Genomic DNA, 24,175 nt, shown 5'->3' with positions numbered 1-24,175 from the left:
TCTATCTTTTAGAATACATTTACAGATAAGTCAACTGAGGCTGTGATTTCACAGTGACACAATAAAGTAGAATCAGGTTAAAATCCAGGAGGAATTCTTGTACACCTGCAGGGACACACACATTTCTCTAAAACCTCTCATTCTATTACTCAAGGCTTTTCCTGTTCTACCTCTGTTGGTGATTTATCTCTCTTTAAATACTTTTTCCTAAGTTAAACACACCCATGACTAGACTCAGTCCTCTAGGAAGGGTTTAATCTGGGCTATATAACAGGATAATAAAGCTCCTGTGAGATACTTCATTGTTTAATGGTCTAAAGAAAATGAATGATGAGTATGAATTTGCCAACATTGAACGGCATTCTGCCTATATGTGAATTAAATCTGACAGATCATCATATGCAAGAAATGCCCACACCACCTAAAAATGTGCTGATGTTCTAGAAATGAGATCTATGTTTAGCTGTCAAATAGAATTAGGTGAAGAGAGGATGCAGAACTGTCAAAAACTTGTAGGCTGACAGTGTTTATTCAATGCAGATTGTAAAACAAGACAATTATTACCAGAGAGGCTTTCTCTCTCTGTGGACCTGGATTGGTAGCATGCTATCACCAAAGCATCAATCTGCTTTGGTCATAGTTCAAAAAAATCATTGGCCATCATAAGAAACTTGAATTTCCTTCTAGATAAGGTCAAGAAAGAACAAAATTAGAATTTGTAACTTTAGAAATAGATTTAAGAAATGTTCAGAATAGAGGGGCCATTTGGTATATACATCAAAAACAATTCCTAATTACATTATAAATTTAACAACAAATGATTGAGTAGGAGATAAATTTCACCAATGGGATGACCGAGAAGCCCTCTGCAGATTCATTTGACTGATTTAATATGGGGATATACTAAAAGCACAATGCATATTTACAAGGCTATGGTACAGCAAACAAACTGTGAATTGTGTGAGTGGCCACTGACTGTTTGTGAGGCTTTAAGCCATTTTTATGGCAGAACTGTGGGCCTTTTAGGTTCCCGGGCAACATTAAATAAGCATGGATGCTAATATTGGCAAGGGCCCTAAACAGATCATGCAGGGTAAAACCTGGTGATGAAAATCTCAGCTCATAAGCCAGTCTAAGCAGATGTTCTATGATCAGTCTAATGTAACACTCGGAAGTTTAGGTGGCAGAGAATATGAGATTTGTATACAGCGTGTGAGGCCCTGCTCTTCCACCTTTTATTCCCATGAATTGTCTGAGCCTCAGTTTCCTCATCTGTAGATTAGGCATAAAGAACACTTACTTCCTAGGGTTTATAAGAGGATTAACTATTTTGTTTAGAAGGATAATCAACAAATGGCATAATTTTATGATTGTTAGCAACATGAACACTATGTGTGCCTACCCAGCTTTATGCTAGGCTTTGTGAAGTACAGCAAAACATTTGAGCCATGTAGTTTAAGGAGCTCAGTATCTGGGGAAGGTACAGACACAACAAATAAAAGACAGTTGATCTACTTAAAATATTGGTCATTGGTGATTGGAAGAATAGAAACTTAGATATCCTTTATGTACATTTTGTTGTTGTTTGTTGAGATAGAGTCTTGCTGTGTTGCCCAGGCTGGAGTGCAGTGGCACGATCTCAGCTCACTGCAACTTCTGCCTTCCAGGTTCAAGCGATTCTCTTGCCTCAGCCTCCTGAGTAGCTGGGATTACAGGCATACGCCACCATGCCCAGCTAATTTTTGTATTTTTAGCAGAGGTGGGATTTCACCATGTTGGCCAGGCTGATCTTCAACTCCTGACCTCAGGTGATCTGCCCAGCTCGGCCTCCCAAAGTGCTGGGATTACAGGCGTGAGCCACCATGCCCGGCCCATCATGTACAGTTGATTAGATCTATTACCCAGTTTTCTGGCTACATTTCCTTCTTTTCCCACTAACATACACAAAAATAACCTTGCCTGTAGTGAGCTGGATTTTCAGACGTAGTTGCATCAGTCATTTTACTATTTTGTAGAATTGCAAGGGAACTAAAAAATAATCTTTATCCTCAACTTATAGGCAGAATGATCCTTACCAAGGAGCTTGAGGATTTGAGAGGAGACTATGATGTGTATATGCATGTATATGTCGACTACCATATATATGATGTATATATCTGTTTATACACATGAGTATATAATATCTGTATATATATAAGTGTGTGTGTATGCATGTGTGTATACAGGAAGGTGAAGTACACTAATCATAATTTACAAGCTCGATAAATTCTCTCTCTCTCTCTCACACACACACACGCACACACACACTTGTAAACAGTACCCAGATTACAGTGTAGAGCATTTCATATCTAGAAGAAAACTTCATGCCTAGTGAATAGCTCCTTTCCAAGAGTATTCCAAGGATATACCGACCTGATTTCTATCACCATGGATCCCTTTTGTCTGTTTCAAACTTCACACAAATAGAATCATGCAGTATGCATTCTTTATTGCTTGGCTTATTTTAGTCATCATTTGTATGTTAGATTTACCCGTGTTGTTGTGTATATCAGTAGTTCTTTTTATTGCTATGTAGTATTTTATTAAAATGCACTGTTTTAGTGGGTCTTTAGAAAAGAAAATTACATACTTGCAAAAATCAAATAGAATGTAGCTGGTTGTGGTTCTTCTTTCCTTAAAACTTTAGCCTGCCTTTCCTCTGATAGTATGATGTTGGGTCTATCAAATTTCCTCCTCCTTGGTTTTGGGTACATCTTCAACATCCTGAGGAAATTTCCACTTTTACGTATCTTACTATTGAAATTCCATAGTTCTTAGGGGGTTTTATCTGCTGACAAAATGTTTATTAGCACTGGCCAGGAGAGTTGATAGGGGAGGTTCAGTTCTCCGGAATATGTATTATTGCACTGTCGCTGCATTTTTAGCTCCTAGCCACTTTTTGCGTAGTAGATGATTAGTAAATATTTGTTGAAGAGGGTTGACTTGCTTCCTTTTTGGCTCTACAAAATTACTCTAACTTGTGCTTACTCCTATTATAAACCTTGCACTTTTCTGGGAAATTGCTCAGAGCTTGTACATTTACCTGAAATGCCTTAATTTTTCCATTTCAATGCTTTCAGTCTTCAATGATATGATTGGAGTGAGCAGTATTGTGAGCTTCCTAAAACATAAATCTGCACATAATGGCGCTCAAAAATAAGGTATTAACTATTTTGAAGGATAATCTGGAACAGCAGTGTAGGCGACTTAGCATTTTGAAAATTGTTTTGATGCTACTTTGCCCAGATCTTTAAAAAGGCCTGATGGATATTGGGGGCAGTAATTTTTAAGTGTCCTATTAAAAATATTTCCCTAAACATTAGAAATTTGGGGAAGCTAACAGTTACCAGACACATATAACATGTCCAGCAGTATATATTATCTCTGACCTTCTCAATGGCTCTACAAAGTTTTCATTCTGCAGAAATATAGATGGAAACAGGAATAGAAATTGGAAAATTAGTGAAATTTTTATTATTAAAATGCAAATAAATATAGTTGATATTAATTATTTAAGAAATGAGAAAGTGAAATTAATTCAATTGATAATAATCCATACAATTTTAAATAATTGAGCAAGTGAAAAAAATGGAACGCTATAATTTTTTTAAGTTGTGAGTGCCCATATTTCTACAGGCAATAGAGACTTTGATAGTCCATGACATAACATATATTGTCCAAATGTGAAAGAGGGACCTGGAGAGAATTGAGGCTTCTTACTTGTTTTCTTTCTATTTGTTCTCTTCTCAAATCACAGAGCTTTATTTGAAATGTTTCTAAAGACTCTTGGAGCACATTATTTTCCCTTTATTCAAAAAAAATCTTTGCTTTCTATAGCTTACTTTCTATTATTACCTTGCAACACATTCCACACTATTCTTTATAAAATCTCAACGGTATGGCAGTTTTCTCTTGATGATTACTTAGTTGGAGACCTGCATTATTTCTTCTGCTGTTCATTTTTTCAAGTAAACATTTGTCATGTTCTTTGCTTCTTTTTTTGCCAATGCCATTTAGCTTCTTACAAATTCTAACTTTATGGCTATGTCTATCTGACTGTGAGCAAATGGAATGGAAAAATCTTGGAGTATCAATTCATCTGGGCTTATTTATGCATCGCTCAACATCTGTGTCTTTCTGAACCCCATCAACTATAAGGCTAAATGGTTACTGGTGAATGAAACCAGAAAGTTTTAGCTAAATTTAACTCGTCAGTTTAATCTGGATTTGTTATGTTCAAGAATGTATATATTTGACTTTGGGAAAGCTTATTGGCATTAAAAATAGACTGATTTGATCATATGACTAGTCAATACCCCAAATACGGAATCAGAAGGGCTGTTAGAAGCATCATCAGATGAATTTTTTACTATACTATTTCTTCTGTTTAACACTCACTTCCTTTCAATCCTCAGCTAAATTTCCAAGGTTAATAAAAAACACAATCTTAAGGGCTCCATTTGCCTGGTTGAAAAGAGTCCTAGCAGGACTCAGGACACCTCTGTTTCCTGCGAGCTCCCCTGCAGTTAGATACTACACACAGGCCAGCTGACTATACACACAAGTGACAGAGTTCTCACCTGAGCTACCTTTCAGACAGAATTACTAATTGTCTTAATTCTATGAATTCATCTAGAAGCCATGAATTCCGGCCTCAAAAGTAGTAACAACAGGAATGATGACAATTTAATAGTAATCACTACCATCAATATATTATTTTGAGCTTCAGGGTAGGAGGAGGAGACGGGTGATTGCCATTGATTTAGCTCCTCAATTCCCATTGAGAACTTTCCATGTGACCATCTGCCACCTCTGAATTCTAAATTATTACTGGGCTAATAATAATAATAATTTCCTCATCTGTTTTTAACCCATCTTGTATCTTCCTTATTTCCTGTCTCATAAATTATTAGAGCATTTCCCAGAGTTCCTTTGCTGCACAGTCATCATTATGAATAACCAGATGAGAATATCTTCTCTGGCCTAATTTTCAGAAATGCAGATTCTGGGTATGTGTTAGAAGAAAGGGAGCTTGGTGGCTGAATTCCTATCAAGTCCTTTCACATCCTTGGCTGAATGACATCTCCAGTTTTCTCTCGGCAAAGAAGTTAGTTTTTAGAATACTTGTTCACAGGCTTATTTGGGAAATAGGCATGAAGGATCTTCTGGTGCCTATAGTCAATTATAATTTAAAATGTTATATTTCACATATTTTGAGCAAAATATTGAATGCCAGTTTCACCTGATGGATTCATTTTCTTTTCAGAAGTTTAGACTTTTTGGAAGTAAAGCTTATGAACATGAATAGAGGATTTTCCTGTCCCTATATTCCAGAGATTTGGTAATTTTAAGATTTCAAATGAACAGCTTTGAAATTACATGTTGTTTGTGCACTGAAAACAGCTGGGTATCATGTCCTCTAGCTCGAAGTTGCCTTTCATTAATAACCTATCGCGTCTGACTAGGACTGCGGGAAATGAAAGTACAATTCTGGCCAAAGGAATTGGTAGAAATAAGTCATAAGCCCTAGAAAAATGTTGTAACTGTAAGTTTTATCTGTAGCGAAACTATATTAATTAAGTTACTAAAAGTAAAAAGTCATTTACAGCTTGCAGTTGAGGAAATTGTTTTTGTAGGAAAGTTCTTTCCTCAGAATGTTGAACTGGAAGATGGCTCGGTGGGTGATAGGACTTCAGGTGCTGGACAAATGCCAGGAGACTCACTCCTTTAAGGTGTAAGTGTGGAGCTCATGAACATTTGTATCCCATCAAGTAGAAAATTGCTATTCCACCTTGCCATATAAAGTTGGCCAAATGTCTTCCTACTGTTTTTCATTTGTTTAAACTTCTCTAATATGCAGCTAATTTTCTAATTATTATAATATGATACATTTAGCAATAATATTTTGTGAAACTGGCCTAAGTAATTCCTCCTGCAACTGGAGACTGGACAAAAGTTATGGGGGAAAAAAACAGGAATATTAAAATGATTGTATTAGAGAAATGTTTTCCATACAGGTGTAGTGCATTGTGGATACTGACTCAAGGACTCTGGGCATCTTCCCAGAGACACCCCTAGATATAAAACTTGATGTAGCTTCTTGTAGTTCCTTTATTTCCAACTAGGGCATGGGACTCTTGGCAAGGCTCTGAAGTAGAAAGTACCTTTTATAGACAGATAAAGAAGTACAGACAATCTGATAGTGTAAAGGTGGTTGGGGCATTTGTCTTTTAGGGAAAATAATCGACATAAAACCACCTTTCTCATAGTTTTGTATGTTTAGGAAGAGCGCAATATTTTCAAAAAATGTTTGAAAGGCAGTAATTCCCCAGTGCAAGCCTACATTTTTATTTTTACCTATTATATACCTAGTTAGCTTTCTGTAACTTCAAGAATTTGTCCTTATTTTCACCTAGCTAATGCGAAAATTTCATGCATTTATCACTTCACCCCATCACCACTGCAATTCTTTTGTTTTTTTCTTTCTGTTCAGTGATCTTTTGTTTTAGGAAAAAGGAGTTAGATTTACAGCCTTGGCAATCAAAGGTGTCTCTTTTAAATAACAGAATAAATATTGTATGGATAGTGAGAGTGTTTTTGTAACTGCAGGCAAGGACCTGTGTCTGCTCCTGTGGTCTCCTCAGCAGGCAGATTTCTGCTAGCACTTGCTGACATTTTCCATAGCAATAAGAGCAGCCAATAAAACAAGTGAAGACCACTGTGTGGCCGAATGGGATAAATGCATAATAAAAAAAAGAAACCATAATTAATTCTTCTCTTTGGGATAATGGAATCAGAACCTTGGTGCAGAGACCTCCCTCTACCCCATGAATCATCAGTGTTAGACTTACAGTGCTTTGGGATGTTTTCAATATAATTTGGTTTTGTCGGACATTATATATATAAAATAGAAGATCTTGTTTACAGTACAATTTTAGATCATCTTGGAAGACATTATGTATAAAACAAAACTCTGCTTTAAACAATAATGGTTAAATTATTATGCAACGGAAATGTAGAATTAGTAGTGCAGAAAGTAATGACTTGTGAAAATAAATATAATTTAAAAGCTATCGGAACCCCCAAAACACTTTAAGCCTTGAGAGAGATGCGACTGTGATCTGAGTCACATATGGCTACAACTTCTATTTCTCAGATTATAGATTACTTCATTTTCTTATTTTCCTTGTTCTGTACAATGACTAAAGATAATTAAATGATGTCAGGGACAAAAACCTCCTGCCTTCTTAATTAACGACCCTTGCTATAGATTAACTTCCCCTTTGTTGTTCTGCTTTGCTTAAACCAGATGACAGAAAACCCATGACTATTCCAGCCTCTGTAAAAAATGTTAAATGTACCCTTCCCCAAAAGAAACACTGCCTATAACCAATCAAACTGCTGTAACGATGAGCCAAGTTTGTATGAATACTTGGTAATCCTGCTAAAAACTCTATGTCTGCCTGTAAATGTTAACTTCCCTGCTTGGGAATGCTGACTCCATTCTTTTAGAGTTGGTGTTTGCAGGTGGGCTTTCCTCAAACTTTGCACGTGAATAAACTCTCTTTAAATTGGATTCTAACTGTTTTGATACATTTAGGCTGACACATTTCAAGGATTCAGAGTCAGAAAGTTAACATGGGGACAAGCAGACCGGAAAGCTTCATAGGAATAGATAGCGCTTGACCTTAACCTTGAACAATGAGTGGGCTTCTTGATAGATACAGAGGGGAAAATGATAGAAGCCCTGAAGGTACAGATAAGAAGGGGTTCAAATGAAAAGAGTTGGTTCTCAGGCAGTAACAAGATCACCAACACTTGCTAGAGCAAATGGAATCCAGCTGTGGAGACCTAATAGCTGAGGAAGTCGACCTCTGCTTTGTGGAGTGGATAATGGTTAAGTGGTAACTTTTGAAAGTATTTCTTTTTTTCTTTTTTTGGCTTCTCTGAACTGTGAGAGACAGGGTGATAGTTTCCTTTTAAGTAAGTTAAGTAAGCAGAAGTGTTTAAGAATGTAAGACCTTGAAAGCCAATATTGGAGGGAATGAGTTGGCTGTGATGGTTTGCCTGAGGACACTTTGAAGGTAGAATTCGTTTCATCTCAAACTTTTCACACTTGGAAATGTCATTTCTGTAAGATTGTGTTAAAGGATCTTGAAATCATTTAAAAAATAGAGACAATAAAAATCCCATCGCTGTGCCAAATACTCTACTAGGTGCCTTACATAACGTTATAAGTTAGCTCTTTGCAGCAACTTTATGAGGTAGATGTTACTATGCTCATTTCACAGATAAAAAATTTTAGCTTCAAAGAAGTTATTTGGCTTGCTTGACATCCCAGAAATATGAGGTGGCAGCGCTAGGCTTAACTTCAGGGGACTCTGACTTTGCATTCATGCTCTTGAGTTATGTGCCATGGAGAGTGGAAAACAATGGACGGTGATCTAGAAGCTTATATATTTTTTTCATGGAGGAGGATCCTTGCACACATGAAATTAAGCCAGACAAAGATCTGAGATAGTGCATAACTTAGTGCTCTACTTCAAGGTCAGGCTACAAGTTATTGTCAGTAGCGAGATGAGGTTTCTACTTGTTTCTCCTTCAGTCAACAAGCACTGCTATAATTCCAATTGTGCATATGTGTAAAGTTTACAGGGCACTTTAAAAAATGTTTTAAAATAAACTTCACAAAAACTCATGAATAAGAGGTGGCGGATGTGCATTTTTTTCCACTTTCTTGGAAAGAAAAACTGAGATTCAAGAGGTGCTAAATGGCGGAGTTGGCAATCAAATCCAGTTTTTGTTACTAAGTCTAATGGCATGCTTAATTTCTACGAAGTGTCTGATTGCCAGCACTATGTAGCAATTTTGGCTATTGGAAAGATGACTGAATATTATCTGTTATCTTTGCATTGTATCTGTTCATTATATCTATTGCAGCTTCCAATTTGTTAAAAATTTTGTTTAAAATATTTCTCTCCTTAAAATAACTTCGTTTTTCTAATCCGGTAGGGTTCATATTTTCTAATTAGCTATTCTTGGGATGATCCTCGAGTTAACATTTCTAATTTCTTCTATTCTTTTGGTTCCTAGTTTTAAGATTTCTCCATAAATGCAAAACCATTACCCCTTATGTCAAACAGGATAGAACAATGTTGACAATGCTGATGAATGAATATGAGAAGTAGGAACCTGGTGTCAGGGAAAGAATCTGTAGGTCCTGTTTCTTTTTGCACAAGTCTAGTTAAGGTTAGTTATTCATTGAATAATTATATTTCATTGAAAGGGCAGAAAAACAACACAGACAAAATCCTGGTTCCTTAAAATGTGCTGTTCTTTCCTTATGGATAAGGTCCTCCTTTCAGAACTAAATGAGGTTACAAATTGAACTTGTATTTTAGCTTATTAAAGACTTGGTCTCACTTTTAGCACTCAGGACCCTTGGAAGCCTTTGAAAGCCTCCTGCTGCTTTTCCCACAACCTTTGCACCATGACAGCCCGGCCACACTTATCTCTGCCCTGTAGAGCTATGGGAGAAAGTCAGGGTCAAATCATTAGGCATTTCTTACACCAGAAATCAGCATCATTGTAGGAGGTGGGTGACAGCCCTTTTCTGGGAGGGAGAGAGAGAAGGGCATGCATTTTACATTCCCTCTAGTGTAATTTGAGACCACGCCTGCAGGGTCCCCTGCTGCTGCATTCTTCAATGTTTAATCCCTTGTCTGGGGAAAAGCCTACAGCAAAAGCCTCAAGCGTTCTCCTGTCACATCATAAGCAGGGAGACTTAAGAATCCTGAGAGGTATTACTACTGGAAGAAAAACGGAAAATGCAGTACAATCGTCCTCAGCGTTAACTACGTTTAAATGCATTCAGCAGTCATACACTAATAATAAAATGAGGAGAAATTTCTTCAGTGAGAAACTATGTTCTGACTCTGAGATTCAATTAAAATGATTTAAAATGAAGTAGGAAAGATTTCCTGTGGCCGTGCGATATCACAGGGCTTCATGCAATTGAAAAGGAAAAATGCAAACACACTAAGAGTATCTGGAGAAAACACATGAGGAATGAATATCAAAGAAATCAATAGGAGAAATCACCTTCCCTAAGTATAATGTCAAGGAAACGCTATTGAAAAAAAAATATTCATAATATCTCCTTCCAGGGGAATATGCAGAAGCAAAGGCAAGCATTTTTAAGACTAGCAAAAACTACACTGGAATTTAAAGCGAAAATTAATAATCTAGCTGACAAAGACCTATGGAAGGTGTTTATATGTTCCATAGGGGAAATAAAATCAATGAAAGAATGAACATATTGCATTTATACATAACTCATGTTTTACGGCATTCTAGTCTCAACACTGTATTTTTGTTATTCCAAATGATTAAGGACCCACTGTAGCCCATTAAGTTTTTCGTGAGATAATGATATAGTAGAATGACAATGAATATTTTGCTGCTATTCATGTTGAGAGGCTTGGAGAGTATACTGGTTGCGTGCTTCCAGAAAAGAACAATAAATACTCCTTGCAGGTTTTATGAATTTACTTTTTCTTTAAGGTGGCTTAAACATGTATTTTTAAAAGAATGGGGGTCAGACCTGGCTGATACTCAGCTGTAGGTCCAGTACAGCTGAACAGTTTGTTGATAGCCAGCATCCTTTCTCATTGGTCAGTGCCTAGAAAGAATCAGCTAAATATTTAGAATATAACTCTGAGACAGGGCATATAGTGAATTTATGCCTCCTTTATTTATAATATGATATAATATGAATTATTACAACATGTTTTGGTCACAGATCATGAGAGTAGCACATTCTAGCTTCACATGAAATATTGCTTACTTCAGATAGAAAAAGGATATTTGTTTTGAGCTTTACATCTTTTTCTTAAAAAAAAATCTATTACTGAATATTGAATGAGAAAATAAATATAATATTTTCACTGCTTAGTTATGTTTAATTACTTAGATAATAAATATCTTTCCTTATCCTTAGAGTAAGTATACTGTCTTGTACACTGATATTAAGAACAATATTATTTTAATGTTTAAAATTGTAATTACATATATTCTTCTTTCATTTAAAAGTTTTCTGAAACAAACAAAAAAGACCCACTAAATCTTATAAAATTAAACTGTATTTGTGATTTATTTGTGCAGAAAACATACACAATAAAGTCAAAAATTAAACCTTCCCATGCATAATAATTGTCAAGAATCTGGTAGTATTAAAACATTGAATATTGGACATGAACTATGAATTGTTTCTCTAATAGTGATGATTGTTCTTTGCTTCTCATTTAACATGATTTGACTGAGTACCAAGGGAATATCAGATGTTATTGTAGGCAATGAGATTATAGAGGTGAAACCCATGGTCTCTTCTGGATTTTCAGATCTACATTGGGGTCTTTTTTGGGTTTACAAATCTATTCCTATCCTTCCATTACATGACTTTGATGTTTTTACATACTGTGACAGAGATCGATCAGCTCAGAAAGAGTATTCTATTACTGTACAATTGGATAGTAATAATCGTAATGACATGGGCAAATACTTATTAAATGCTTATTAACATTTGGTTCTAAATGTTTAATTTTACTTAATATAAACAAAATACCTATGATAATGTTTTGTTGCTCTTCCCATTTTATAGAGAGGAAACTGAGAGAAGGTCCAAGTTCAAACAACTTGTAAGTGCCGGAACTGGTGTGCAGAATTCACTGTGACCTGGATATGCATTGATGTAAATTCTAACCTAATAATTCAACCAATCAGAGAACCTATGATATCAGGACTGTTGCATGCATGGATGTTGTCTCTACCCAAATAGATTGTCACCTCTTGAGGAATATTTCTTCTGAACTGTCTCAAGAGATTAACTCAGTCTTGGGTGACAGAGAACCCTCCTGTGTGCATGTTGGTCAAGCTGCAGGGCTCCCTCCCCTGTGGTTAGCTTATGGCCCTCTGGAGGCCTATTGAATCGGAGCTAGGTCTGGCTCTGCAAGGTTTCCTGCCCCTCAGCTAGTGTTTCCCGGAGGCATCAGGCCTTGCCTTTGGAGATGGTGCTCTCCTTTGAGAAGTTTTACTGATATTTTGTTGTTATAGTACTTTTCAGTATCTGCTTTTTCTGCATCCTGGCTCCCTACAATGTAAACCTTCTTATTCCCCTTCCTAGCAATTTCTTTTTCTCTTTCAGCTGTGTGCTCTTGGAAGGGTTTTCATGAGTGATTTGCTGCTATTTCTGAGATTCTCAAGTGCTTAGACTAACTAACTAACACAGCCCTTTTGATCTCTTAGTGACTCCCCACATATGGTTTTGTGCTCCTCATCTTGGAGGCTGCGGGGCTGTCTCCTCTTTCAGCTAGTTATTTTTCCAGTTAGTTTCATCACATGGTATCTCCTCTCCTTTTGGAAGAAAGTATTGTCTATTTGGGTTCCATCTTTGGTTCCACTTCATCTCCTGCTGCTCCTGCTACATAACAGCTGATTCTTCACTGGCCCTGTTGCTACAGGTTGACGGGTTGAGGGCGCTGGCCACAACTGACTGCCCATATCCTGGGGTTTGGTGACATGTCATCTGTGGCTTTCTGCCCCTCTTTCTTGATCTCACCTGAAGAAAATTATTTTTATTTATTTCCTAAAAATAGATTTCCTGTTCTTGCTTCATCAATGAAATTTCTTCCCTTTCCTCTCTGAAGGTATTAATGAGATCTTTTCCTTCATTGTCTCCTGTTCTGCATATTCTCCTTTCCTTCAAATTATTTATTTTTTGTTCGATTTGCTCACTATTTGTCACATTATAAACTTTTATCAGATAGTTGGAACCTGGCGAACCTAGGTTGTTTGCTCCGATTTACGAATGGGCATCATGAAAACAATCAAAGTCTTTTGAGTGTGTGTGAGTTTACCCATTCTGAGCTTTAAGACAGGGTAATTGCTGCCTGGCCTGCTTCCTTGAGGAGGCTGTGATGTCAGTAATTTTAGGTACCTGCCTAGAGCCAGTCACGTTTCTTGGAGAAAGACCCTCTCATCTCTTCTCTGAAGGAAGTAGACCTAGCTGCCTTACCTGAAAGCTGAGTGAAGAAATGGAGTTAGGATATTCATGTTTCTTATCACCCTGTTGATAGTGTGGTGTCCCTGACATCAACCTGTCCCTGAATTCTGAAATCCTGTATGTTAACCTCTGCAGCAAATGAATGTCTAGTATTTTAACAAGGTAGAGGAGAAGGAACTAAGTCAGGGAGGAGATCTAATTACATCTTGAAAAGTCTCTCTGTTTTTCAGCCCCACCTTCATTTTTTATTGCGAATTTCCCTGGTGCCCCAATTCTTTGAAGGAATCAGCAATGTAGTTCAGAGTGTGTCTCTGTTTTTCTGACTGCTAAGACAGTTTTGGGTTTTGTTTCTCAGCCTCTAATATTTTATTGCTCTTGTCTTTTGTCCCATTTTGTTGCCTTTGTGGGTTTACGATGTTTGAGAAAAACTTTTATTGTTGTTTTAATGGAATGGTTGAAGGGAAGCAAAAGTAAATTCATGCATTTGGTTCACCACCATTATGCAAAATGAGCTCAAAATTGGCACTGTGGTAAATACCCAAGAATATAAAAAATGTGTACCTTTACAAATTATATATTTTTTTGCCGTTTTGAGGACAAAGACTCCACATCTTTGAAACATTTATTATTCGACCTTCTGTATTATAATTGTCACAAGATCTGGAACTTCTGTTATGTCTCAAGTTCCTCTGCAAAGAAATAATCGGTTTTCCTATAGGAAAGATGCTATCCCTTACTATATTACAAATCTAATTTGTAGAAAAATGGCTGCCATAGGTTTTTTTAATCTTCTGAAAAATCACTACCTTATATCAACACTATAAAACTAAATCTCTAACAGTATTTTTCTAAACCACTAAATGAGGGGTATTAATTACAAATGCCTAAGATTAAGTTTTAATTATAACTAATGTGTTTCCACTTTGAAAAAGGTTGTTCACCCCCTTCCTTCTAACCAAAGTTCTCTTATTGGCTTTAGTTTACTAATTATTACAGAGAGACAACCTGTTATTTTTAAAAACAAATCTCATTATCTGATTATTTTAGCATGTATTTTTTAGGTATCTATGGTTGTAAAGCAAAGTACCCATAAACCAAGGGGCTGAAAGCAACCATTTTATGTTGCTTACAGTTTTATGTGTCAAGGAATTTGAATGGTCTTGGCTAGGTGGGTTGTCGCTGGTTCACATGACATCATCAGAGTTTCCCATGACTTGAGGATTGCATTTCAAGATGAAATCTTCACTCATATGGCTGGCACTGCAGTGCTCCTTAGCTTCTCTCTCCACCTGGCATTTTATCTTCCAGGCCCTCTTCATGCGTCTTTGGCTCTTCCAGGCTAGCAGTCTCAGGGTAGTCAGACTTCTTACATTAACAGTTGATTTCCTCCAGAGCAAGCGTTCCATGAGCAAGTGTTTCACGAGATAGAAAGTGGAAGGTGACCTGGGCCTGGCATCACACCACTTGTGTTGTTTTCTATTGGTCAGAGCAGTTACAGAACCTACCCATTCAAGAGGAGGTGGTATAGAGGCCTCCTCACAATGGGTGAAGTGACAGAGCATGTGCAGTCACCTCTAGCCTGCTAATCTCACACACACACACACACACACACACACACACAGAGCAAATATATAATATATACTGCCTGTAAAAATACATGACTAATTTCAGGACCTAAAGAAATACGTGGCGGCCGGGCGCGGTGGCTCTCGCCTGTAATCACAGCACTTTGGGAGGCCAAGGCAGGCGGGTCATCTGAGGTCAAGAGTTCGAGACCAGCCTGCCCAACATGGCAAAACCCCATCTCTACAAAAAACAGAAAAAAATAGCTGGGCATGGGGGCAGGTGCCTGTAATCCCAGCTACTTGGGAGGCTGAAGCAGGAGAATCACTTGAACTGGGAAGGCGGAGGTTGCCGTGAGCTGAGATCACGCCACTGCACTCCAGCCTGCACAACTAGAGTGAAACTCCGTCTCCAAAAAAAAAAAAAAATACTTGGCATAATTTTTTGGAGATTATAGATATCTGCTTTATATGGGAGTACCTCAAACACCTTCCTCCCTTCCATTTCTGTCATCTGTTGATATCTTTTTGGTGGAATTTCTGCTAAACTTCTGCTATAGCTTTGACTGATATTTCTTGTGATTGCTGAGAACAAGTCTTCACAGACAGAATTTTCTGAAGAGCCACCAAACTGCCTACTGGACAGTGCTGGGATTGCCGCCTCATTCCCCAGAGGATGTGGCTGTGTTTGAACCATTATCCACATGCAATTCAGATGGTAGAGCAGTATACAAAGTATCTCCGCCAAGGAAATGTCATCTTTCAAAGCAACAGCTGTAGCAGGAACCATAGCAACCGTCCCTTAATACCAGAAAAAATAACCTCATGGAAAAGACACAATCTTGACTGATCTAGCTGCTTGACCTTATACAAATAATTATATTTCCTATGCATTTAAATTTATAAAGTAGAACCAATCATTCTTCTATCAAGGGATTGTTGTGAGACTGAAATAACACTCACATTGAGTCACAGTATCTGGAAAAGAACTGGATATGGGTTTTGGGCTATAATAATTAACATTATTATGTTTTGAGGAGCAATATAAAAATGTATTGGTATAACCAGCTACAGAGGTAATGTACCTTAGCATTCATTATACCTAACTCTATTGATATTTAATGTCAAAATACATTGGGTTCTACAGACTCCCTGAATCTGTGCCACCTACAAGTTCATTCAAGTATTAGTTAAAGTAAGGAGCACTGCCTTTAAGATACGACCAAAACTTCCCAGAGGATGAGCACACTAGGTTGTCAGTACCTCTCCTCTGATAGTTTTTTATGTGGTAATTTGCTGAGACTCCATCTTAAATCCGTGAGCTTTGTCTGTCCAAAATTCAATAAATTCCACTTTTGCCTGGAGGAAATGATGTAAGGAGTCTATCCCTTTCTTGACTTCTGCATGGATGACCAGTTCATTAGGACAGGGTCCTGTCGATATAGGTATCATCACCATTATTATTGTCATCATCATTTTACATATTCTAATCACACAATGATTTCAAAGAATGCAAAACATAAGGCTGCATCCCTGACCTTAGTCACGTACCATTTCGAGGGTGCCCTGTTGATAATAAAGGAGACTATATATATAAAGATGTGGTTTGGGGAGTGTAAGCCATCACTATTACTAGAAAACAACACAAACCAATGCAGCCAGTCTGAGGAAGCTCATGATATGACAGAGAGGCATAACTTGAGTGAATTTGTGGCATCCAGGAAGACTTGCCTCTCTCACCTGTGGCCTGGAGCGTGTGGTCCTGATATAATACGCTTACTAGTAATTACTTTCACAAGAAAGGGGCATTAGCTTCAGAGACCTGCAGATGTGGATTCCAATCTTCACTACATTACTTAATGGTTTTGTGTCTTAAGAAAAGATAGTTAACTACTTTGATACTTGGATTTTTCAGCTGTAAAATGTTTATCTTATAAAAAGTGTTGTGAAATTTAAATGTGATGATATATGTGAAACTCCTAACAATACTTGCACTTAATGTTTACATCAACAACAATTGATTCAGGAAAGCCAGACTTCCCCTTCCCTCCCTCCCTCCCTCCCTTCCTTCCTTCCTTCCTCTCTCTCTCCCTCCCTCCCTCCTCCCTCTCTCCTTCCCTCCCCGCCTTTCTTCCTTTTTCTTTTTCTTTCTTCCCTTCTTATTACCTCATCTGGATGCCTAGTCAGATTATTCTGAAGCAATTATCAGCTATTATATTACATCCTTGCATCTTGAAATATTTTAATATGTATACTTAAATTATTTTCAAACATAGCATTTGTACTATGATGATACCTAAATTATTAACAATAATTAGAATTATTCTTTATCATCATCATCAAATAGTCAGCCAATGTTCACATCTCCTCATCTGCCTTGTAATTATTTTTGCAATCTGTTTGCATTGGGATCAAGATAATGTCCATATATCGCTGATATGTCTTTCAAGTGTCTTTTTAAAAATAAACTTTTTATTTGAAAGTGATTCTAGGTATACAGAAGAGCTGCAAAGATAGTACAGAGAGTTTTGGTATATCCTTGTGAAAGTTGCAGATGCCAGCATGAAATCATTTTTTGTCAGACCCAAACAAATTAGAGCCAGGAAAGCATGAAGAGGGAGAGCTCGTGCTTGCATATCTGAGATAAAGACTGTCTCAAGGACTTTCTAAAATAACTCGACAAAAAAAATTATTCCTTCTTTAGGACTGCAGCAATAAGATGCTGTAGATAAGATGCTCTTGGAAGAACATCTGCCCAGTAATGGCATCTCCACCAATGAACTGATGCTATCTCTGGCTTTGAGCCTCTGAAATCAATGAACTCTGTTTCCAAGCAGTTTATGTGAACTTCTCCTTGTGTCAACAAAAGCTTGTTTACCCTCCTTTTTCAGGTGCATATATGGCTTGCCATACCCGTGGATCTGAGATTATAGTCCTCTTTTGTAATTCCCAAATAAACTCAACATACTTTCAGACATTTTTCTCTGATTTTTTTTTTTAGATTGACATTCTTTACTCAGTTTTTGCTAATGTTAGCATCTTGCATAACCATGGTACTTCAACACTAAGAAATTAACATTACTATAATACTGAAAACTAAACTACAGAGTTTATTTGAATTTCACCAGTTTTTCCACTAATCCAGCAAGTATTCTAGGATTCTATATTATATTTAGGTTTAAGTCTCTTTTAAACTCTAATTTTCCTCTAGATCTTTTTTGTTGCCATATTTCATATGATAAGCCAGACATTTTTTAATACACACTTTTAAATGTGAATTGTAACTTTATACGTGTGCTATTTTTAACGTTTCTCTCTACCTTGAATTTCTCATAATTTGGTATTATGTATAAATATTTATCAAATTTAGAATTTATGTATTTATTAGTTGATATTAAACTGCTTAATGGACAGGGTTGTGTACTTTCATCATGAAATTCCTGAGTCTAGTTTTCTCTCCTTCTGATGTTAGTAGCAATTGATGATCATTGTTTAGATCCATTAACTCATTAGGGGCTACAGAATGGTGATATTCTATCATTCTTCATTGTATATAAACTGTTTCAGAATAAGAAATTTTTCCTCTTCAACTGTAAAAGAAGAGAATTTTCCCCCTTTATTTAATAGTTTTCAAAGAAGTGCAGTCATTTCCTTACATCTTTCAGTCATTTATATTTATAATCTACTCTATTTTCATGGCCCTTTTTCAATATTGTTAGTTATAGTTGATAGATATAGATTGTCAGAGAATTTTTAGGTTTATAGAAACATTTGAACAGAAAGGGCAGAGTTTCCATGTACTTCTTCTCCCCACACACAGCTTCCCCTATTATTAACATCATGCACTAATGTAGGATATTTGTTACAATTGATGAATCAATATTAATACATTCCTATTAATTAAAGTCCACAGTTTACATACAGTAGGGTTCACTCTTTGTGATGTGCAAGTCTGTGGATTTTGATGAATATATATCATGTGTCCATCATTACAGTATGACACATAATAGTTCCACTCCCCTAAAAATCCCCTATGTTACACCTATTTATTCCTTCCTTACTCCTAAGCTCTGAAAACCACTGATTTTTTTTTTCTTTTTGCTGTCTCTACACTTTTGCCTTTTCCAGAATGCCATATAGTTAGAGTCCTATAGCATATAGCCTTTCAGACTGGCTTATCTCACTTAGCAATATGCATTTAAACTTCCTTCATGTCCTTCTGTGGCTTGGTAGCTCATTTCTTTTTATCACTGAAAAATATTCCATTGTCTGGATGTACTGTAGTTTGTTTATCCATTCATCTATTAAAGGACATATTGGTTGCTTCAAGTTTTGACAATTATGAGGAAAGCTGCTATAAACATTCACGTACAGGCTTTTCTGTGGATATAAATTTTCATTTTATTTGAGTAAATACCAAAGAATGCAATTGCTGGGTCAAATAATAAGACTATGTTTCACTTTATTTAAAAAAATGTCCAACTATCTTATGATGTAGTTATATTTTGCATTCTTGCCAGCAATGAATGAGAGTTCCTGTTGCTCCTTACACTTGGCAGCATTTAGAGTGTCAGTGTTTTGGATTTTGCTCATTTCTCGTAGGTGTACAGTGGTATCTCATTGGTTGTTTTTTTGGGTGGGGGAGGGGAACAGTCTGGCTCTGTCATCCAGGCTGGAGTGCAGTGGTGCAATCTTGGTTCACTGCAACCTTTGCCTCTTACACTCAGGTGATTCTCCCACCTCAGCTTTCTGATTAGCTGGGACTACAGGCATGCGTTACCATGCCCGACTAATTTTTTTTTCTTTTTTTTTTTTTGGCGATGGAGTTTCGCTCTGTCACTCAGACTGGAGATCATTGGTGCGATCTCTGTTCACTGCAACCTCCGCCTCCTGGGTTCAAATGATTCTCCTGACTCAGCCTCGTGAGTAGCTGGGATTACAGGCGCCCACCATCATGCCTGGCTAAATTTTGTATTTTTGTAGAGACGGGGTTTCACCATGTTGCCCAGCCTGGTCTTCAACTCCTGAGCTCAAGCGATCCGCTCGCCATGGCCTCCTGAAGTGTAGGGATTACAGCCGTGAGCCATGGCACCTGGCCTAGCTCATTGTTTTGATTGTAATTCTCTAATGACATATGATGTTGAGCATCTTTTCATATACTTATTTGACATTTATATGTCTTTTCTGGTGAGACGTCTGTTCAGATTTTTTTACCTATTTTCAATTGGGTTGTTTGTTTTCTTATTGTTGGAGTTTAAGAATTCTTTGCATATCTTAGATACACATCCTTTATCAGCTATATGTTTTGCCGTTTTCTTTTAGTTTATGGATTATCTTCTCATTATCTTAGACCATTTTTTCACAGAGCAGATGTTTATAATTTCAGTGAAATCCACTTACTGATTTTTTTCTATGGATTGTTCTTTTGGTGTTGTCATCTAGAAAGTAATTGCCAAACCCATGGTAACTTAAATTTTCTCCTATGTTATCTTCTAGTATTTTATAGTTTTGCATTTTACTTTTAGGTATATAACCCATTTTGAGTTATTAGTTGTGAAATGTGAAAAGTCAATGTTCAGACAAACTTTTTTGCATTTGGATGTCTAGTTGTTCCTCTAGCACTGTTATGGTCTCAATATATCTCCCCAGATTCGTGAGTTAAAGCTTAATAGCCAATGTGACAGTATTAAGAGGTGGGGTCATTAAAAGATGATTAAGTCGTGAGGGCAGAGGCCTCATGGATTAGGACCCTTATAAACAGGCTTAAGAGAGTGGGTTTCCTCTCTTCTCCTTTTCTGCCGTGGGAAAGCACAACATTTGTCGACTGTTTTGACCTTCCGCCCTTTCACCATGTGAGGATACCTAGAGGGTGCCATCTATGAGGAAAGGGGCCTTCACCAGACACTGAATCTGTCAGCACCTTGATCTTGAACTTCCCAGCCTCCAAAACTGTAAGCCATACATTTCTATTGTTTATACACAAATTATGCAGTCTTAGATGTTTCATGATAGCAGCACGAATGAACTAAGAGAAGCGCCATTTGTTACAAACACTGTCCTTTCTCCATTAAATTGCTTTTGCTCCTTTGTCAGAGATACATTGACTATATTTTTGTGGGTATATTTCTAGACTCTCTATTCTGTTCCATTGATCTATTTGTCAATTTTGTAGACCAAAATACGAACATTAGAGAGTAGCATAGCCTGGCTGATTAACCACTATTTGGAGTATCTTAGTTATTTTCTGGGTGACAAATTTTGAGAAGAGTCTATCATGAAGTAGAGTATGTTCTTGCATTATTCTAATAATAATCACCCTGTTGTGAAGGTAGTGCTGAGACCTCAATACCATAGGAGTATAGATAATGGAAAAACTCAAAAGCAAGAAAAATGGAGGAACAGATGTGAACACATGATACAGAATGGAAAATATTGGCCGGGCGCGGTGGCTCACGTCTGTAATCCCAACACTTTGGGAGGCCAACATGGGCGGATCACTTGAGATCAGGAATTCGAGACCAGCCTGGCCAACATGGTGAAACCCCATCTCTACTAAAAATACAAAAACTAGCTGGGCGTGATGTTGCACGCCTGTAATCTCAGCTACTCGGGAGGCTGAGGCAGGAGAATCACTTGAACCTGGGAGGCGGAGGTTGCAGTGAGCCGAGATTGCACCACTGCATTCTAGCCTGAGTGAGAGAGCGAGACTCCATCTCAAAAAATATATAAATATTAAATGGGTTATGTAAAAGAAAATTTAGACATATTATGTATTTTCACAGTAGTAACTAAGACTAATGGCTAAAACTTAAAAGGAAAACATATTTTTATTAAAGTTTTTTTTTTTTTTTTGCTAAAAATATACTTGAGGTCTGTGACTCCTTTTCAGTCACTGGATAGAATAAAGCAAATCCCTGGGGTATACTGTGGTAGAGTTGCTACATCAGATGGAATTTTAGGTTAAGACACATCCGACCAGGTATGGTGGTTCATGCCTGTAATCCCAGCACTTTTGGAGGCTGAGTCAGGCAGATTACCTGAGGTCAGGAGTTGGAGACTAGCCAGATTAACATGGTGAAACCCCCATCTTTACTAAAAATACAAAAAATAGTCAGGTGTGGTGGCACATGCTTGCAATCCCAGCTACTCGGGAGGCTGAGGCAGGAGAACTGCTTGAACCCAGGAGGCGGAGGTGGCACTGAGCCGAGATCGCACCACTGCACTCCAGCCTAGGTGACAGAGGGAGATTCCATCTCACAAAAAAAAAAAAAAAAAAAAAAAAAAAGAAAAAGAAAGAAAAGAAAAAGAAAAAAAAAAGAGAAGGTACATCACCACTTGAAGTCTATAATTCTGTTAGAGCTCATCTGAAGAAATAGATTCTGAACATAGGGTACTTGGTGGTGTATAGCCCTAAGTGAGAATTTTGAGCAGCGAGGGCAAGGTAGAAAGGACACAAAAGACTAGCTAGTCGAAGAGAAAGGGTTGGTATAAAGTGAAAAAAGTAGAAAATACAATTCCCTTACTACCACAAGTCTAAGTCTGCAAACACATGCACTAAAATGGTCCATCATTAGCATGAATAGTAGATCCTTCATTCTTCTCAGACCTATTCTGAAAGACAGCTCATTTTTTGAAGCCTATTTTCTAGAAATAAGAATAGCTTTGAAAACACAAAGCGATTGGGTCAGAACATTCAGGACTGGGACTGACCTCAAGAAAGTAAATTTGTTGTGGACTTTCTGTGGGACAGGATAGCTTATAAGAACAGCTCACCTAGAATTTTGTTCCAATTTAAAGTCAATGTCAAAACAATGCACCATTCAGCACCAAAAGGCTCATACCAGAAGGAATTTTAGTTGCTGTGACAGAAAGAGACATCCATAAGCCAGTCAATGAGATAATATGACAAGTTATAACCCTTCTATAAGAAAGCATTTCTTTGGTTAAGTTCACTTATTAGCAAGGGGTGAATCTCTGGAAAGTAAATGGTTAGCAGGGTTTATTTTTCTTCTTTCATGCGAAGTACCTAATATGATTTTTTCAGCACAGTGAATAATAATTATTTGGTATTCTATTATCTGGTATGAATAAATTGAAATCGAATACTTTTTCTATTTAAGGGTAAAGAGAAGATGACAATAGCCTCGTTCTGCTAAAAAAAAAATCCTTCATCACAATTAGGAAGACAAAAGAAATCAGCTTTGCAGATCATTAGAATTAAATTTGATACCAATTACACTGTCAAAAATGAATATAATTGAATTCAAGTCAGCAAGCTTTGACTATATTATTTATACAAAGATACTTAAAACTCAGTTTAATCAATCTTATAAAGCCTGGGTGTAAATAACATAGAGTTGGCTGAAGAATTTCATCTGGAATGGAATCAAATTTTCCTTTGATATTCTGTGCAAATAGGTCATATTCAGTGCTGTGGCTTCCAGTTTTTTTCTTAAATGTTAAAACAATCATTGTAAGAGACCTAACTGACACATTTTCAATTATCTTTACTTTTAAGAAACACTCCAATTAGGGATATAAATCCTTAAACTTGACTTGTGTTGAAGGAGGCACACTAACCTTGGTAAACAGACTCTTGCCATGCCGTAACCTGTGCTTCATTGACGTAAGGCCATAAACGCTCCTCCCTGTAAGCTGAACCCTCTACTCCATTCTTCCTATTTGTGTCCATCTGTGTAAAATACACATCCATCAGTAGAACACTTTCAACAGATAACTTTCCGAGACAGCAGAAGTTATTTTTATTGTCCCTTTCAAATGAAGTTTTACTAAAACAAATTTTCATATTCTGCCTGTAAACAAATGCTATTTCTCAAGCAACATGGTTGTACTTAGCTCATTTTAAATTGTGACCAACCTTCTGATTCTGACAGAGTTAGTCCATTTGTCTGGCCATGTTATTGGTGCTTATTAACTTGTTAAAGTAAAAGAAAGAAACACATTATTCAATGAATATACTTATGGGCCATTAATATAATGCCTACCCTTACTTTTAATGAGTGAGATAAATACAAATGAAGAAAAAAGACATTTTTTCTAACTTGCAGAAAATGCCACTCTCTACTAATATTATTACAAAGAATTAAATGGCACAAAATTCCAAATACATTTTTGTTATTAAACAAGCAAATATATGGCAACATAGCTTCACACATATTTTGTATCTGCCCAGATTATTATAATAGTAGTTTCTATTTTTTCCTATTTTATATCCAAACTTTTTTTTCCTTTGGCAAATGAAAACACAAACTGCAGGGTTATAAAATTATATTTGATTTTTTAATCAAAAAATCAAGTACATGAGGGAGTACATGAGGGAGATAAGAAAGGTCTTAGACTAATTAATGAAGGGGCTTGCTAAGAAAGCACTGCTAATAAACAGCCTCCCATATAGTTCTCGGAGGTGAGCTCTCCACCCCACCAAAGCCCTATCATCTAATGACTTCTCCATAATTCACAAACTGCCTTCCCATTTGTAATGGAGAAAGGGCAG

The 24,175-nt window shown here is 36.9% G+C and overlaps 2 long non-coding RNA genes across 2 annotated transcripts in view; one reads left to right on the top strand and one right to left on the bottom strand.

The window, feature by feature from the left end:
• LOC107973427 (uncharacterized) overlaps positions 1 to 24,175 on the top strand; it is a 585,387-nt gene that overhangs the window by 467,799 nt on the left and 93,413 nt on the right. The gene's annotated exons all lie outside the window — the stretch shown is intronic.
• Positions 1 to 24,175, bottom strand: part of LOC107973428 (uncharacterized) — an 81,829-nt gene that overhangs the window by 54,665 nt on the left and 2,989 nt on the right. The window contains exon 2 of the long non-coding RNA XR_010149158.1: positions 23,242 to 23,353. This is a non-coding gene — a long non-coding RNA (uncharacterized LOC107973428). The remainder of the gene's footprint in view (positions 1 to 23,241; positions 23,354 to 24,175) is intronic.

Source organism: Pan troglodytes, chromosome 12 (assembly GCF_028858775.2).
Source record: "Pan troglodytes isolate AG18354 chromosome 12, NHGRI_mPanTro3-v2.0_pri, whole genome shotgun sequence".
Lineage (NCBI taxonomy): Eukaryota > Metazoa > Chordata > Mammalia > Primates > Hominidae > Pan > Pan troglodytes.
Note: the sequence above shows the minus strand (reverse complement) of the source record. Positions and strands in the feature narration are given on the sequence as shown.